Source organism: Thamnophis elegans, chromosome Z (assembly GCF_009769535.1).
Source record: "Thamnophis elegans isolate rThaEle1 chromosome Z, rThaEle1.pri, whole genome shotgun sequence".
NCBI lineage: Eukaryota > Metazoa > Chordata > Lepidosauria > Squamata > Colubridae > Thamnophis > Thamnophis elegans.
In genome coordinates this window covers 128,278,308-128,295,424 of record NC_045558.1, presented here as the reverse complement: position 1 = coordinate 128,295,424, position 17,117 = coordinate 128,278,308, and the positions used below count along the sequence as shown (strand labels likewise).

The 17,117-nt window shown below is 38.0% G+C and overlaps 1 pseudogene; it reads left to right on the top strand.

Annotated features, from left to right (window-relative positions):
* Positions 1–588: 588 nt before the first annotated feature.
* Positions 589–15,417, top strand: LOC116521739 (annotated as a pseudogene).
* The last annotated feature ends 1,700 nt before the right edge of the window (positions 15,418–17,117 follow it).

The following is a 17,117-nucleotide window of genomic DNA, read 5'->3' as shown; positions in this document are numbered from 1 at the left end:
ATGTACCAGAAATATTAAATGAGAAAATTATCATGGGAAATATGTCCCCTGAAAACACCTCAAGCTTCATATGAATTAACAGCAATGTCCAGAACTTGATAATCAAGTGATTTTGTACGTACATAAGTCCATCATGAAATCCCTCAGAAGGATGTTGACTGAAATCAATGGGTTTAGAAAATGTAAAGAATACAGAAATAATGCCAGCAATGTTAATCTCTCCAAGCTGATGATGTGTGTGATGAATAGGAGAAAGCTCATCAAAACCACATTGAAGATTAGGATTCTTGCACACCACTTGAAGTACTACTATTAACAGTAACTGTATGAATGCTAACATCTTCCATGAGTGTCTTCTTTTTGTGTACAAATGTCTCTCTTTGAATAACATTCGAAATACAGGAAGTCCTCTATTAATGACTGCAATTGAGTTCAGACTCATGGTCGTAAGTCATGATGGTCATTTCACAGATAACTGGAAGTTTCCAGCAAAAAAAATCATAAATAATGTTTGCATAAGTGTGAGGTGCTGCAAGCAGCCATAAATGTGGGACAATTGCTGAGCATATAAATTATGATCGTGTAACCATGGGAGGGGTGAGTTTGACATCAGGAGTTAAGTAGCCCTGGAGATTATAACTTTGAACTGACACTAAGAAACTGTAACTTGAGAAGTAGTTGCAGGGGCCAGTGCTCAATGAAGGAAGTAGGAAGTTTTTGTTGTGGTCTGCCAGTGGCCAGAAGAGCTGGCAGCAGAGTTGAACAAAGAGGAGGTTGGGGAGGAACATAGGCCAGTCCCGGAGGCTGGGGAAGACTTGGATGAGGGCTGTGCATCAGAGGTAGAGAGGGGGCCAAGGCCATCTTGCAGCTGCCTTCGGAGCTAGACAACAGTGAGGCACAAGAAGAGTGGGAGCCTGTTCCCAGTGTGCGCATGCACAGAGCTGCCAGAAAAAAAAGTAGTCAAGAAATCAGGATCAACCTGGGAGTAAAGCCACAAGTGGATGGTGAATGGCCCCTCCCATAGGAAATAAAAGAGGAGTGAAAGGGAAGTGGGCTTTTGCAGGAAACAATTCTTTCTTTTGTTCATTCATTTCAGGTGTGTGAGGATCTCTCTATGAATCGATGATACTTTTTGCAAAGTCTTTCCTTGCACAGTATTGCTTTTGGAAAATATTTACATGGTAACTTTCCAAGCTAGATAAGGTCTGTGGTCAAAAAATTACCTTTGAAAGACTGTTTACCAGGCTGTTGCTGAATGTGAGTGAGAGAAATTCAAATTCATCCCGACAAGACTGAGTGGCTATTGTTGCTCTCTCCCAGGGATGGTCCAGCTATTCCATCTCTTAGGCTGGGGGGTGAAATTATATGCCCCTCAGAAAGGGTTCGCAATTTGGGAGTCCTCCTGGATCCGCAGCTGATGCTAGAACATCACTTGTCGGCTGTGACCAGGGGGCCTTTGCCCAGGTTCGCCTGTTGCACCAATTGTGACCCTATCTGGACCGGGAGGCCCTTTGGATGGTCACTCACGCCCTCGTCACCTCAAGACTGGATTACTGTAACGTACTCTACATGGGGCTGCCCCTGAAGAGTGTTCGAAGACCAGTTAATCCAGAACGCAGCCGCGCAAGCGATAGTGGGTGTACCTAGGTTATACCTATCCTCCGCGAGCTGCACTGGATTACTATTTGTCTCCGGACACACTTCAAGGTGCTAGTCATTATTTTTAAAGCCCTACATGGTATCAGACCTGGCTACCTGAGAGACCGCCTCCTGCCAGTTACCTCCCAGAGACCTATACGATAGCACAGACTAGGCCTCCTCTGGATTCCATCTGCCGGTCAATGTTGGCTGGCGACTCCCCGGGGGAGGGCCTTCTCTGTAGCTGCTCCGGCCCTATGGAACGATCTCCCCATTGAGATCCAGACCCTTACTACCCTTCCGGCCTTCTGCAAAGCGACCAAGACCTGGCTGTTCCAGCAGGCCTGGGGCTGTTGATTTATCCAGCCCCATCCTGAATTATGAATGTTGTGGAATTTTTAATGTTGTTTTTTATTTTTTTGTATGTCCCCCCCTTCCTTTTTTACCTGTATGCCACCCTGAGTCTCTTTGAGAGTGGGTGGCATACAAGCTAAATAAATAAATAAATAAATAAATAAATAAATAAATAAATAAATAAATAAATAAATAAATAAATAAATAAATAAGTAAGTAAGTAAGTAAGTAAGTAAGTAAGTAAGTAAGTAAGTTAGTAAGCAAGCAAGCAAGCAAGCAAGCAAGCAAACAAACAAACAAACAAACAAATAAATAAATTAATTTAATAAAATGTGTTTTGTCGGGTCCAGGACTCTGCTTCATGCTTTTTGGAGAAGCCTAGGTCTGAAAATTCTTTGCCACAATCTTTTAATCCAGTAACCCTTTCACATTTATGAAAACGGCACTGAGAGCATCTTCAGGATGTTTAATGTCCTTTGCAGAGAGTTGGTGCATTTGGATGTCTGATGGAATTTATTTGAATTTACTAGAATTATTTTTGTGCCAGAGATTTCATTGGTCTTTGATACTAAGAAGAAAACACATTGCCAGCTGAAAAAACTTTAAATTTACTCATGCTTAACAAAATAGGGCGGGGGGGCCTTCAAGGTTTTCTACCTATGAGGAAGGAAACTCAAAAGCATTTAGTAGTGACCTTTACACAGTATGTGTAACCAAATTAATTGTATTTAATTTTTTACACATTCTAGTGAGCATATGAATTAAGATATAGACACATTTATAATTCACATTTAACCTATATATTTAGTCAGAGATTACAATCACATACTGAAATATATCAATAAATCATTTTGTACTATTATTTTGTGTGTGTCTGTATGTGTGCGTGCATGCATGCATGCGTATGTATGTATGTATGTATGTATGTATGTATGTATGTATAATTGAAAAAGTTGTCAAAAGTTCCTTTTCATGAGCTGACGTTTATTGTTCAGTTCAGGTTTCATCACAATGATAAAACACTTGGGAAGAAAGGTGCACACCTCTAAGCCAGCACTGGAGGAGATCCTGAAGAAGATCTCCACAGCCAGCATATATTTTCCTCAGGAAGTCCTTAACTTGTAACAATAATTTTGATCAGAATTATAGTCATATGTCATGACAATCATTAATCAGGTCACTTCGTAGATGTGTTCAATCTTTCTTTATAGACAAAAGGCAGGGGTGGGTTACTGTCTGAGTTATTGTCGGTTCGCTTCACATGGGCTTTGTGGTTATACCATCCCTGGAGGTTTTTAAGAAGGAACATGTCCGTAATAGATTAGGGTATACCATGCTTCAGGAGGGGTTGGATTAGAAAACCTCCAAGGTCCCCTCCAATTCTGTTATTCTTTATAAATCTCTCCTTTCAGCCTTACCAAGAGAATGGTGATAAACAATACTTGGAAATGTACATCAGGTCTTCTGATAGCAAAATCTCATCTAAGTATCAAGGGGAAGATGACTTTGAAAAAGCTTCCTGTCTCACCATAATATGCAAGACAAGGTGAGGACTGACTGGCAGGGAAGGGGCGAGGAGAGGCCAGGTGAGGAGCCCATTAATATGAGTGATGTTGAGTTGGCTATGCCCACCCAGTCACATGACCACCCAGCTATGCCCACCAAGTCACGCCCATAGATCATTTATCAAAAGATAAATTATTTGAATCCCACCACTGGATATAGGATAGGATAAAGTAGGGTAGGGCAAGGCAGAGCAGAGCAGAGCAGGGCAGAAGTACACTAATGCCTTTACACATGCGTATGTTTACATCTCTATTTCTCTTTATGGATCTAATGATTTTAATTTTTGTCTTGTGGCTCATATGTTCCTGCCTCTGCAAGTCCTCACATGGTTTGAAGTTGTTCACATATGTGACTGTCTCAGTATCATTATGAAATTAGCCAGTTTGTCTCTTCCAATTCCTTTGGGGCTCCATGAAAATAGGAGCAACTGACATTGAATAATTGTAATTTTTGTGCTCATCTTATTCCAACCCATGGCTGGGAGCATCAAAGCTCTGAGTTGATTTGTTAGTATGTTGCACTCTCTAGTTTTCTCTGAAAAACATCTCCAGAAGACAGATCAGTCTGATCTACTTCAAAGATCCTGTAGCAGACAGAGGCATTTCAACACAGAAAGAAAAAACTCATGGAAGATATTAATCTTGGTGGAATTAATAATATTGTCTGAAGTGATGTGCAAGAATCCCAGCCATAAATGTGACTTTCAGGAGCCTCTTCCTATTCAGCACACCTACCATCAGCTTGGAGACATTAATATTGCTGGCATTATTTCTGCATTCACTGCATCTTCTAATCCCATTGATTTCATTCAAGATCCTTCTCAGGAATTTCATGATGGACTTATGTAAATATATTATTAATTTATTGTCAAGCTCTGCACCTTGCTGGTAAATGACATGATACTTGAAATATTTTCCTCTAAGGACAAAAACTCCAGAAACGAACATTTAAAATAGGATGTTTAGGTTTATCTCATGTAAAATTATATTTTACTTCAGTTTCCAGGTAAAGATGAAATGGTTGAAATAGAGATCAAATTTCAATTTATAGCAAATCAAATCTAAAATCTATTAATATACAGGTACATATGATTATATTTATGAAGCTGTTACTGAAATTAAGAAAAGGTAAGCACATATTTCCCATGACAAAATTTCTGATTGATATTTCTGGTATCAAAATATAGCAATTTTCTTTTCCATATAAGCCATTCTTAAAACTGAACTTTGATAGTGAACCATTCTCACCCATAGAAACAAGAATTATTTCACACATACCATAATGTGACACAGATCTTAATGCATTTTTTAAAATTCTCTTTTACAGAATAGTTTTTCAGAATTTCCAGCATATCCTGGCCTTAACATTTACTATAAAACATATTAATGAAAATCCTCAGATCCTAACCAACATCACAGTGGGCTTCCACATTTTTAACAGCAATTTTAGTCCAAGCTGGACTTACTATGCCTCAATGTTGCTGCCTTTCACTCAGGGCAAATTCATCCCTAACTACAAGTGTGGGTTCACAAATACTTTGGCTGCAGTAATTGGGGCACCTGACATCTCCCTTCACATGGCAAGTGTGCTGTGTATCTACAAAGTTCCCCAGGTAAGATTTGATTTAGACATACACTATCATTCTATCTTAACTCACTAAACATCTATGTGATTCTCTCTGTAAAAAGGAGAAACATTTCAGATAAGTAATTATTTTTGCTTGAAAAGTTGGCAAAATAGCATGAGTAATCATAAGTCTGAACAGATTTTGAAGCTATTTGACATAGCAAGTTCCAGGTACTGAACTAAGGCTCAAATTTGAAATATTCACAAAAGTTTCCACAAAAATGCATTTACTGATACTTCAAGAGTGACATCTTGGTTGATATTTCCTAATCAACACAAAAAGTTATATAATGTTCCAGTATATAAAAATAGCAAAATACTCAAATCAAATGTACACATTTTCAGAGGCTCACATAGACCTTTGCAATTGCATATGTTTACCTTTCTGTAGTTGATATATGGCTCTGCTCCAATCATGGATAAAGAGACTCAAGCAGTTTTCTTCCAACAAATGTTTCCGAATGAATCCCACCAACGCAAGGGCCTCCTGCAGTTATTGCTGTATTTTAGATGGCTCTGGATTGGAATTCTTATAGTAAAAGATGAGAAAGGAGAAAAATTCCTCCAGGAGATGCTTCCCACATTTTTGGAACATGGCATCTGCATTGAATTCATAGCAGAGTTACCAAATGTAGCTTTTTACAGTGATTTTACTGATACCATAGATGAAGGATTACATATATACCATGTTCTTATGAACAGCACAGCCAGTGTGATAATCTTATATGGTGAAACTCAGTCCTTATCAGCTCTGAGAACCTTCCTCCAGTTTTCAGAGGTGGAGGATGTACCAAAGAAGAATAAGATCTGGCTTATAACAGCTCAGACAGATTACACATCTACTGCCGTTCATAAATCTTGGGATATCCATTTCCTACATGGTGCTTTATCCTTTGCAATTCATGCAAAGGAAATCCAAAATTTCCAGGAATTTCTTCAAAATCTAAATCCAAAAAACAATCAAAACGATCACTTTCGGAAAGATTTCTGGGAACAGGTATTCAGTTGTTTCTTCTCAAACTCAAAAATGGAGGATTCTGAGAAAAAGTGTACTGGACAGGAGAGGCTTGAGACCCTCCCCACATCTGTGTTTGAAACACGCATGAGTGGCCAAAGTTACAGTATTTACAATGCGGTCCATGCTGTGGCACATGCTGTGCAATCTCTCTATATATTCAAATCTAAAGAATCAACAATGATGAAGGAAAGAAGGAACCATTTTCACAATCAAATGTGGTGGCAGGTAAGTCCGTTACAGAGTAGTGCAGAAACCACCATATCTGTAGTTTCAACAGGTGTCCATAAACTCTAACGAAGATTATTCTCCAGGGATATTCATGTCTGAAAATCCAAAAGTGAGATGTAATAATGGATTAAGTAATTGAAACATTCATATGCTGACATTAAAATTGTAAAAAGCATTCTACAAAAATATTAGAATATGCTTCTCTCGATGAAATTAACTTCCTGTCAAGGCTAAACACAAAAATGAAAGATGGTGATTCTTCGAAGCTGATTTCTTCTTGTTTTGCACCTATACATAAACTCCTGCCAATCTGAGCACTCTACTATCTGTATCTGCAATAAACTGTGTGAATTATTAGAGAGGAGCTATTATCTTCCTCTTTCTCACAGACAATGATATCCAAACGGAATTGCCTTTTACATCTCTGAAATGCATCCCCTCCATTTTTGGACATTCGAACATTTGCATTGAGTCAGACAGAGTTAATCATTTGTTGAAAGTACAATCATCCCCATATTTTTTGGCATTTCCCGATGAGGATCTTCCTATACAATCCATGCGTGGAAGAGAAAGAACTGATATATTGTGACATTCTTACTCAAACAAGTTTCAGCATGCTGAAATAACAATAGCACTTAGACTTAAATATTGGTTCACAGTGTTTTATAGCCTTCTCTAAGCAGTTTACAGAGTCAGCATATTGCCCCCAACAATCCGGGTCCTCATTTTACTGACCTCAGAAGGGTGGAAGATTGAGTTAGAAAACTTAGGTTAGGACTAATTTTGGAAACAATAATAACAGGATCCGACAAGTCTGAGTGTGCTTAGCCCTTCCTCATATTCTTTTTTTTTTTTTCCAGGAATTTATAAATTTTTATTTCTCATATATACATTCACAATTATATGATCTCATAACTTATTAATAATATGTATGTAACAATTTTTCTCCCCTACAATTGACAATAAAATTGAAATTGCTTTCTTACCATCCCATACACCCATCTTATTTTACAACAATCCTACTTCTTCTTCCTTCCTTCCCTCCTTTCTTCCCTCCTTTCTTCTTTCCTTCTCTCCTTCTTTCCCTCCTTCCTTCCCTCCCTCCTTCCCCTTCCCTCCCTCCTTTCTTCTCTCCTTCTCTCCTTCCTTCCCTCCTTCCTTCCCTCCTTTCTTTTATCCTTCTCTACTTCCTTTCCTCCTTCCTTTCCTCCTTCCTTCCCCCCTTTCTTCTCTCCTTCATTCCCTCCTTCCTTCCCTCCTTTCTTCTCTCCTTCTCTCCTTCCTTCCCTCCTTCCTTCCCTCCTTTCTTCTCTCCTTCTCTCCTTCCTTCCCTCCTTCCTTCCCTCCTTGCTTCCCTCCCTCCTTCCTTCCCTCCTTCACTTCCTCCTCCCTTTCCCTCCTTTCTTCTCTCCTTCTCTCCTTCCTTCCCTCCTTCCTTCCCTCCTTTCTTCTCTCCTTCTCTCCTTCCTTCCCTCCTTCCTTCCCTCCTTGCTTCCCTCCCTCCTTCCTTCCCTCCTTCACTTCCTCCTCCCTTTCCCTCCTTTCTTCTCTCCTTCTCTCCTTCCTTCCCTCCTTCCTTCCCCCTTTCTTCTCTCCTTCCTTCCTTCCTCCTCTCCTTCCCCTTCTCTCCTTCCCCTTCCTCTCCTCTGCTCTTCCCCTCTTCTTCCCTTTCCTCCCCTGTCTCCTACTCTTGCATTCCCTCCAATTCTTCCTCTGCTTCTCCCTCTCTCCTTTTCCTCTCCTTTCTCCCCTCCTTCCTATCTTTCCTTCTACTCCTCCCTCCATCCCCTCTATCCGTTGTTGTGTTTACATATTTTCCTCTTCAGGGGGTGACCTGATTCTCCCCCCCCCCTAATGGAAGGTTATAAAAAATGGCAAGATTTACAAAATACAAGATACAAAAAAGAGATAAAACTCTTTACATATTTACAGCGCAGACGGTGCTGTTCATCTCACATAGTTCATCTCACCTTGCCTAGTATAAGACTAGGTTACTAATTCCATGCAGGTATTTATAACAGATTTTTCCTATCAGATCTTCAAGTTTTTCCAACACTGTGGTCTAATGATATTACTTGTAGGTGAATTCTCACCTCTGATACATTTCTACTCTCATTTGTCACTTAGTCTTTGTGTATTGTATATTTAAGTTGTTGCTTAAGTCATTTTAAGTTAGTCAACTATCTCCTTTTATATCTTAATTCTCATTGTCTTTGTTATCAAACCATTTGTATAATTTCTCTCAGACTTTATAGAAGTCTGTGTCTTCTTTTTCGTTAATCGGCATTGTCAATCTATTCATTTCCGCTATTTCTAAGATTTTATTGATAACCATTGTACTAGTGGGGGCATTTTCTTTCTTCCAGCACTGTGCGTATGCGATGCTTGCCACCGTCAAGATATGGACGAGTAGATATTGATTAGTTTTAATTATTTTTTAATCTATTATCCCTAATAGAAACATTTCCGGATTGAGGTTTAATTTAGTTGACATAATTTCATTCAGCCACCTTAGCATTCGCTTCCAATATGTCTTAGCCACCAGACACGTCCACCACATGTGGTAGTAAGTGCCCAGTGTTATTTTGCATTTCCAGCATTTGGCCGATGATTTTGTGGAAATTTTTGCCAGTCTTGTTGGAGAGAGATGCCAGTGGTAGAACATTTTGTATACATTTTCTTTGTAGGCTGTCGACTTCGTTAATTTCAGGTTCCACTCCCATACCCTTTCCCAGTCATCTAACTCAATTGTGTGGCCGATATTCTGGGCCCAGGTTACCATAACTTCTTTCACTCTTTCTGTTTCCATTTTTCGAATCAGCAAACAGTTATATATTTTTGAGATTAATTTCTCGTCTGGTCCTATTAAAATTTTATCCAATTCCTGGTCCTTGTCCTGAAAGCCAAATTGTGCTAGATCTGATTTGTACTTATTTTGTATTTGAAAGTATGGCCACCAATCAATATTTATTCCCATTTCAGCCAAATTTTCCCTGGAGTTTAGTCTATTTTGGTTATCTAACAGTTGTTTATAAATAACATTTTTGTCGAAGTTTATCAGATTTGGGTATATCAGGGCTTCCGTCGGGGATATCCATTTGGGTAGTTGGATATAGAATTTCCTTCTAATTTCAAGCCAATCATTAACCAGTACCCCTCTTAGATGGTGTCTTTTAAAGTAGTTGTGGACTTTGTTTCCCTCACACCATAAGTAATTGTGCCATCCCCATTGCAAGTCGTGATCCTCTATTGTTAGGATTCTTTTGTTGGTTAACATTACCCACTCCTTTATCCACATTGTTGTTGCTGCTTGGTGGTATGTTTTCCATTCCGGTAGACCCATTCCACCTTGCGTTCTTTTATCTTGAAGATGCTTATATTTAATCCTAGGCTTTTTGCCGTTCCACACAAAGTTTTGTACCGTTTTATCCAAATCATTATAAAATTTTTCTCCTAATTTGACCAGTGCCGTTTGAAATAAATAAAGTATTTTTGGCAAGACATTCATCTTGATTACTGTGATTCTTCCCATCAATGATATTTGTAGCTTCGACCAATTTTTTAAATCTTTTTGGATGTTTCGTAATAATTTATCATAGTTATCTTCTTTTATAGAAGAACATTTCGCAGATAGCCAAATCCCTAAGTATTTGACCTTTTTAGTTACCTTTATTTCCATTGCTTTCTCTAGTTCTTCTATCTGTTTTTTGGGAAAGTTTTTTATAATCATTTTTGTTTTTTCCTTATTTATTTTTAATCTGGCCACATGCCCAAAGTCCTCAATGGCCTTCATCAATTTCGGTCCTGAGGTTAGAGGGTCTTCAACAATAAAGACCATGTCGTCTGTGAAGGCCTGTGTTTTATATTGTTCTTTTTTTATGGTCAAACCCCTAATTTCCTGATTTAATCTTATCTGGTTTAGGAGTACCTCTAACGACATAATAAATAGTAATGGGGAAAGCGGACACCCTTGTCTAACACACTTTCCGATTTGTACCCTCTCTATTAATTCTCCATTAATTATTTTATTTGCTAATTGCTGTGAGTATATAGTTTCTATAATCTTAATAAATTTGTCACCGAATTTCATCATTTTTAGTTGTGTGATTAAAAAATTCCAGTCTAAATTATCGAATGCTTTCTGCGCATCGACAAAAATTAATGCTAATTGTTTCTCAGATCTTGTTTCATAGAATTCCAGGGTATTAATTATTATTCTTGTGTTATTCCGAATGTGTCTTTTAGGGAGAAAGCTGTTTTGGTCCGAATGAATGTTTTGATTTAGTATTATTTTTAATCTTTCTGCCAAAATTGATATAAAAATTTTGTAATCCGCGTTTAGCAAGGATATAGGTCTATAGTTTTGAATTTTACTACTATCCACCTCTTCTTTTGGTATTAGGGTAATGAAAGCTTCCCCCCAGGATTTTGGGACCTTACCTTTTTGTAGTGCCTCATTAAATAATTCTAATAGTTTGTCTTCTAAAGTGTTTTGGAATTTTTTATAGATTTCCGACGGAAGCCCATCAGGACCAAGTGTTTTATTTATTTATTTATTTATTTATTTTTGAATGGCCTTTTTCAATTCCTCTTGTGTAATTTCCTTATCAAGCATCTCTCTCATCTCCTCCGGCAAGGCTGGAAGTTTCTGTTCTATTAGGTATTTTCTGATATCTTGTTCACTAATTTCATTCGGTTCATATAGTTTCTTATAGTAGTTCTGTACGATCTTTTTCTTTTCCCCTATTTCCTGTTTCAAATTCCCCTCCTCGTCCCTCAGTTGTTTAATAGTTTTTTTTTGCATCATCTTTTCTTATTTTGTGCGCCAGCTATCTCCCAGTTTTATTTGCATGTTCAAAGTAGTTCTGCTTCATTCTCTTAATGTTTCGTGCTACTTCCTCTTGAGAAATCAGATTTATTTGGTTTTTAATTAAATCTCCTTTTTCCCTGTATTTGATATTGTCTGGCTCTTTCTGAATCAACAGTTCTATCTCTCTCAATTCCTTGTTCAATGTGTTGAGTTTTTCCCTATGCATTTTGTTTCTTCTTGCTATATAAGCTATTGATGTTCCCCTCACGACTGCCTTCATCGTATCCCAGACGTTTTGTGTTGATGTCTGCTCTTTACCGTTTTCTTGGAAAAAGTATCCCAATTCTTTTTCTATTGATTGTACAAATTGTTTCTCTTGTAATATGTTCTGGTTTAACGTCCACCTAGGTTTTATCTTTGTCTTTCCTTTCCATTGCCATAGAACTGGATGATGGTCGGCCCACTTGTTTGTTGATATTTCAATATTTACTGTATTCATAAGTAGTACCGGGTTTGACCAAACCATATCAATGCGTGACCAAGAATTATGTGGTTGAGAGTAGAATGTGTACTCTTGTATCTTATCATTCATTGTTCGCCAGACATCATAGAGGTCTAATTCCTTCACCATATTTGTATAAGCGGTCGGTAATTTCCTTCTAGTGCTTTCTTGTGTGTACCCTTATAATCCATTTTACTGTCTACTATTGCGTTAAAGTCCCCTAGAATACATATATTTTGCCAATTTATTTCATTTATCCTCTTATGTAAATTTACATAAAATCTTTCTTGTTTTTGGTTTGGGGCATAAATTCCAACTAGTAAGATTTTTTTTCCACCATTCGTTATCTCCACCATTAATATTCTACCCTCTTTATCTACATAGTTTAATTTTGGGTTTAACCATTCTTTTATATACATCACAATTCCTCTTTTTCTAGTTTGTGCTGAAGAACAAAATACTTTTCCTAATTTTGGGCATTTCAACAGATTATTGTATTTCTCTTTAATGTGGGTTTCCTGAAGACAGATTAAATCTAGCTTTTGTTTTAATAAGTCCAACAGTACACATTTTCTTTTTAATGTTACGTTAAGACCATTTATATTTGCTGATAGTATATTCGTTTTCCATTCCTCAACTTCTTTACATGTTGTTTGCTTTGAGGGCACCTTTAGATCTTGTCTCAATTGGGGACCTTGCTCTTGATTCTTCTCTGCCATATCTCTCTCGTTCTCTGACCTCTCTCATCTCTCGCTCCTCCAGTTGGGATTCAGTTATAATGTCTTCTTGTCCTCTACTTGAGGTTCCTTCTTTACTAAACCTCTCTTCATCTGCAAATAAGAGTTCCTGAAATTCTTGAGCTTTCTCCAAAGTATCTATCCAGTATTTCTTTTCCCTCCATGTTACTAGCATTACTTCCGGAAGGAGCCATCGAAATGGGATTCTATGTCTATGTCATATTCTATTTGATATTTGATGTGGTGTGGCTGAAATGTTTTCTCTAGTTATATCTGTTCGTCAAGGCTCCAGATCGTATTTGACTGTTGCCTTGATAGTGGCTCTCTATCCTCTCCTTCAAGACCATTCCTCTAGAGAGGGAAGGAGGTTGATTTCCTTAGTATCTTGGTTAGGTTCCAGGAATTGAAATATCAGACATTGTAGCTGTGTTTCTTATGGCAGCCATGATTGAATGCATATGACTCCTTTAAATGAAATGATCCTGAGCCCATCTAGTTTAGCATAAATCAATATGCCTTATGATCATTTTCCTCTCTCTTTTCAATATAAGATTGTATATTTAAAAATGTAAGACAAGAACAAGATAAAAAATAACACTAAAAAAGTATGTCTTACTGTGTGCATATGTGGTGTGTATGCATACATACATACACATATATCTTTTCAATTACATGTACTTTTATCTTATTATTTATCTTGTTTCTAGTCTGTTGGATGGACTGCAATTTTAATCCAACCATAACATGACTAGAGCATGTATAAGGCTCTTTGGAAGTAAAAATAGTATTAAAGTTTTGTAGCTTAATACATCCTTGTATTTCCTATATATTTATCAGAAGTCATCTATTCTGTTTTGAATTATTTCTCCCTCCCTCGGTTTATCCTTCTGATTACCTTTGTGTTTCAGCTTCATTCTTTTCTGAGAAGTCTTAGATTTAACAACAGTGTTGGTGAAAAGATCTCCTTTGATAAAAATGGAGAATTCATTGGTGGATATGATATCATCAACTGGATCACATTCCCAAACCAATCCTTTCTTAGGGTCAAAGTTGGAGTGGTAGATCCCACAGCTCCAGCAGACAAGTTCTTCAATATTTCTGTAGATTCCATCACATGGCCGGCAGGCTTTAATCAGGTTAGCTATTTAAATTTAGATTTGTCTGCCTTCATTTAAATATGTTTATTGATGAACATAATCTCTGACTAACCAAGGTAAAAATGTCCTGGGGAAGGAGAAATATCAGTACATTTTATTTATTTTTCTAGCAATTGCTATTGAATATTACATCTTTTCTTGGCTTCCTTTAAATTATGGACAAAGGTTACATGGTTTTGAAGTAAAAGCAGCTAGTCAGCACACTCTAGCTCATCAGTTTGCTGACATCAAAATTAAGAAGTTGAGAAAACCAACTATAAGTAATTAGCACAGAAATTGTCTATAAAGAATGGTGATGAATCTGTTGATTTCACATTAACTCTCCAAGCACTTCCTTTTCTCTCTGTATCTTAAAATATTCTTCTTCCTTCATTGATAGGCATTACCTCTATCTTTGTGCAACGATCCTTGTGAGACAGGTTACAGCAAGGCCAAGAAAGAAGGGAAGTTGTTTTGTTGTTATGATTGCCTTCCATGTCCAAAGGGGGAAATATCAAAGGAAAAGGGTAGGAAATTTCAAAATATAATGAGAGTAAGCCACAATAGCACAACACTATAATTCCTATTAATTAACCTGCATTCTTTTTCAGACATAGATGACTGCTCTCCATGTCCAGAAGATCAATATCCAAATCCCAAGAAAAATATGTGCATTCCAAAGCAGATCATCTTTTTGTCCTATGAAGAACCTTTGGGAATCAGTCTGACTGGTCTTTCTCTTTGTTTTGTTTTAATGACAATTTTGTTAATAACAATCTTTATGAAACACAAAGACACTCCCATTGTCAAAGCCAACAACCGGAATCTCACTTATATACTCCTAGTTTCTCTTCTCCTTGCTTTTCTTTGTGTCTTTCTATTTGTTGGGAGACCCAATACGATTGTATGTCTCTTTCGACAACCAGCTTTTGGCCTCATCTTTTCTGTGGCGGTTTCATGTATATTGGCCAAAACCTTTGTTGTGGTTCTAGCATTCATGGCTACCAAACCTGGTTCCAGATTGAGGAAATGGGTGGGGGGAAGAGTGGTCAGTTTCATTCTACTATCCTGCTCCCTTATTCAAATATGTGTTTGTGCTGTGTGGCTGATAATATCCCCACCATATCCAGATTTTGATACACAGTCAATGTCTGAAGAAGTCATCCTGGAGTGCAATGAAGAATCTGTCATGTTCTACTGTGTTTTGGGCTTCATGGGTTTTCTTGCTCTCCTTAGCTTCTCTGCTGCTTTTCTAGCTAGGAATTTACCTGACAGTTTCAATGAAGCCAAATTCATCACGTTCAGCATGTTGGTCTTCTGCAGTGTTTGGTTGTGTTTTATCCCAACCTATCTAAGCACAAGGGGAAAATATACATTGGCTGTGGAGATCTTCTCCATGATCTCCTCCAGTGCTGGCTTATTGGTTTGCATCTTTCTTCCCAAGTGTTTTATTATCATGATGAGACCTGAACTGAATGATAAACACCAGCTCATGAAGAGAAAGCTTTAACAAATTTTTATTTTTGCCTGATATATTTTACATGCACATGTTGGAAAACTTCTGCACTTCTACATTTAAGTCCGAGAACAATGCACCGAGTCAGTGATGTTCTATGTTGCCCTGTCCCCTGAGATTTGGATAGTTTAGGAGGGTTTTCTTTTCCTGGAAGGCAATTATAACTGGAGTCTAAAAAAACATAAATTGCAACACAAATTTATGTATTGACATATTTATTGTCATTATTGATTTATTGACATTTTTTAGTATATTAGGGTGAACTCTTACTAAATGTATTGATTAAATGTGAATTGTAAATTTGTCTTTACTGGTCATCTTAATTCATATGCAGTAGAATATGTAAAAAAAGAAGTGCGGTTAACTACAAATGAGTATTTGTTTAAACAGAGAAGTCTATGACTTTTTTAAAATATATGTTTTATCAGCACATATTTTATTTAAAAACATGTCTATATTTTACAATTTTTCCCATATTATTCACATTTGGAAGAATCAGTGCCTACATCATGGAGAGTCAGACTGGTATTTTTACTGTCTTTCTTTAATTTCCCCACATACTAACAGTAGTGCATTTATAACAAGGTATCTTTGGAAATATCAAATTCTTGCCTCCTCCATCCCAAATCAAGGGTGGGAGGGGGCAATCATGGGCCTCTTCCTTCCCTGGATCTGTAATCTTCTCTAAATGGATCTTGCTTTGCTTATTTGTTAGTCTCCCGCTCTACATGGAAAAATGATGAGGTAATTTTTTCGGACCCCCCGCTGCCTGCCTGATCAAGTTAAGCAATTCTACCTAGCAAAAAAAAATCTTTTTCAAGCTGCATCTTTCCCTTTTCCCTCGAATACAACCTTTCATTAAATATGGATGATTTCCTTAGGATATCTTGTGAGGTTAGTTATCTTTAAGTGGTGCAAGTGGATTTAAGTATTGCTTCTCCTGGATGGGAGCTGTGCTTTGTGAGTTCACTGAGCACATGGTTCTCTTGTCTGTGATAATTTTTCAGTTATTCAGGTCATGGTTATCCCAAATGTGCTTTTTTCAAGAGGCAACTGGACTTTCTTGGTTTCCAGAAAGTCCAGTTGCCTCTTGAAAAAAAGCACCTTTGGGATAGGAGTCTCTTGCATTGCTTTGGAGTAGCCAAGTCACATGATTGCTCACTGATAGTAAGATTTTAAAAAAAGAGGTAGGGTGTGGAACCTCCCTCCAATTAGTTTTAGCTTTCTCTCTGATAATAAGGTTTAGTAACATGTCACCAGGCTTGAAATTTATTTAGATATTTGTACCATGTACTAATTTTATTGTAATCCTGACAAGCTTGGGAGGGCAGAAGCTTGACCCTGGCTCCCCTATATACTTTGTTAATTTGTCTCTTTAGCTCAGCATTTTATAACCCAAGTATGCCCACTCCCTTTCTGGAGAGCTTAAATGACCTCTCTGCTAAAGGGTTTCACTTTATGAGCAAGAGTTGGCTGCTGATAGTTATCATTTTAATTCATCAAGGGATGGGTTTCAGCCAGTACAGACCAGAACGGGCATACCAGTTGGTGAACTTTAGCGTGCCTTTATTGTGCCCTAGCATACCTGTTCTTCCAGAGGCCACGACAAGCTCACATGGCATACACTGCCCTCTTTTCCTTGATAGCTGCCTCATTTCCAATGAAGGTGGTGGGGAATCCACGAAGAGGGAGGAAACCACATGGATTCCCCACCCCCTTCATTGGAAACAAGGCGGCTGTCAGGGGAGAGAGCAGTGCACACCCGTGGGCTTGTCCAACGAATCCTCACCTCCTGATCCTTCTTCGTCTGTTTGAAAAAGCCATGCGTGGCACGTTTCCTTCTCTTTCACAGCCGCCTCATTTGCAATGGGAGGGGAATGCAGATGGACGAAAAACATGGATTTCTCCCCCCCCAATTGGAAATGAGTCGCCTGTCAAAGACAAGAGAGTGCACCCTGTCTGGCTTCTTCAAACAGGAGAAGAAGG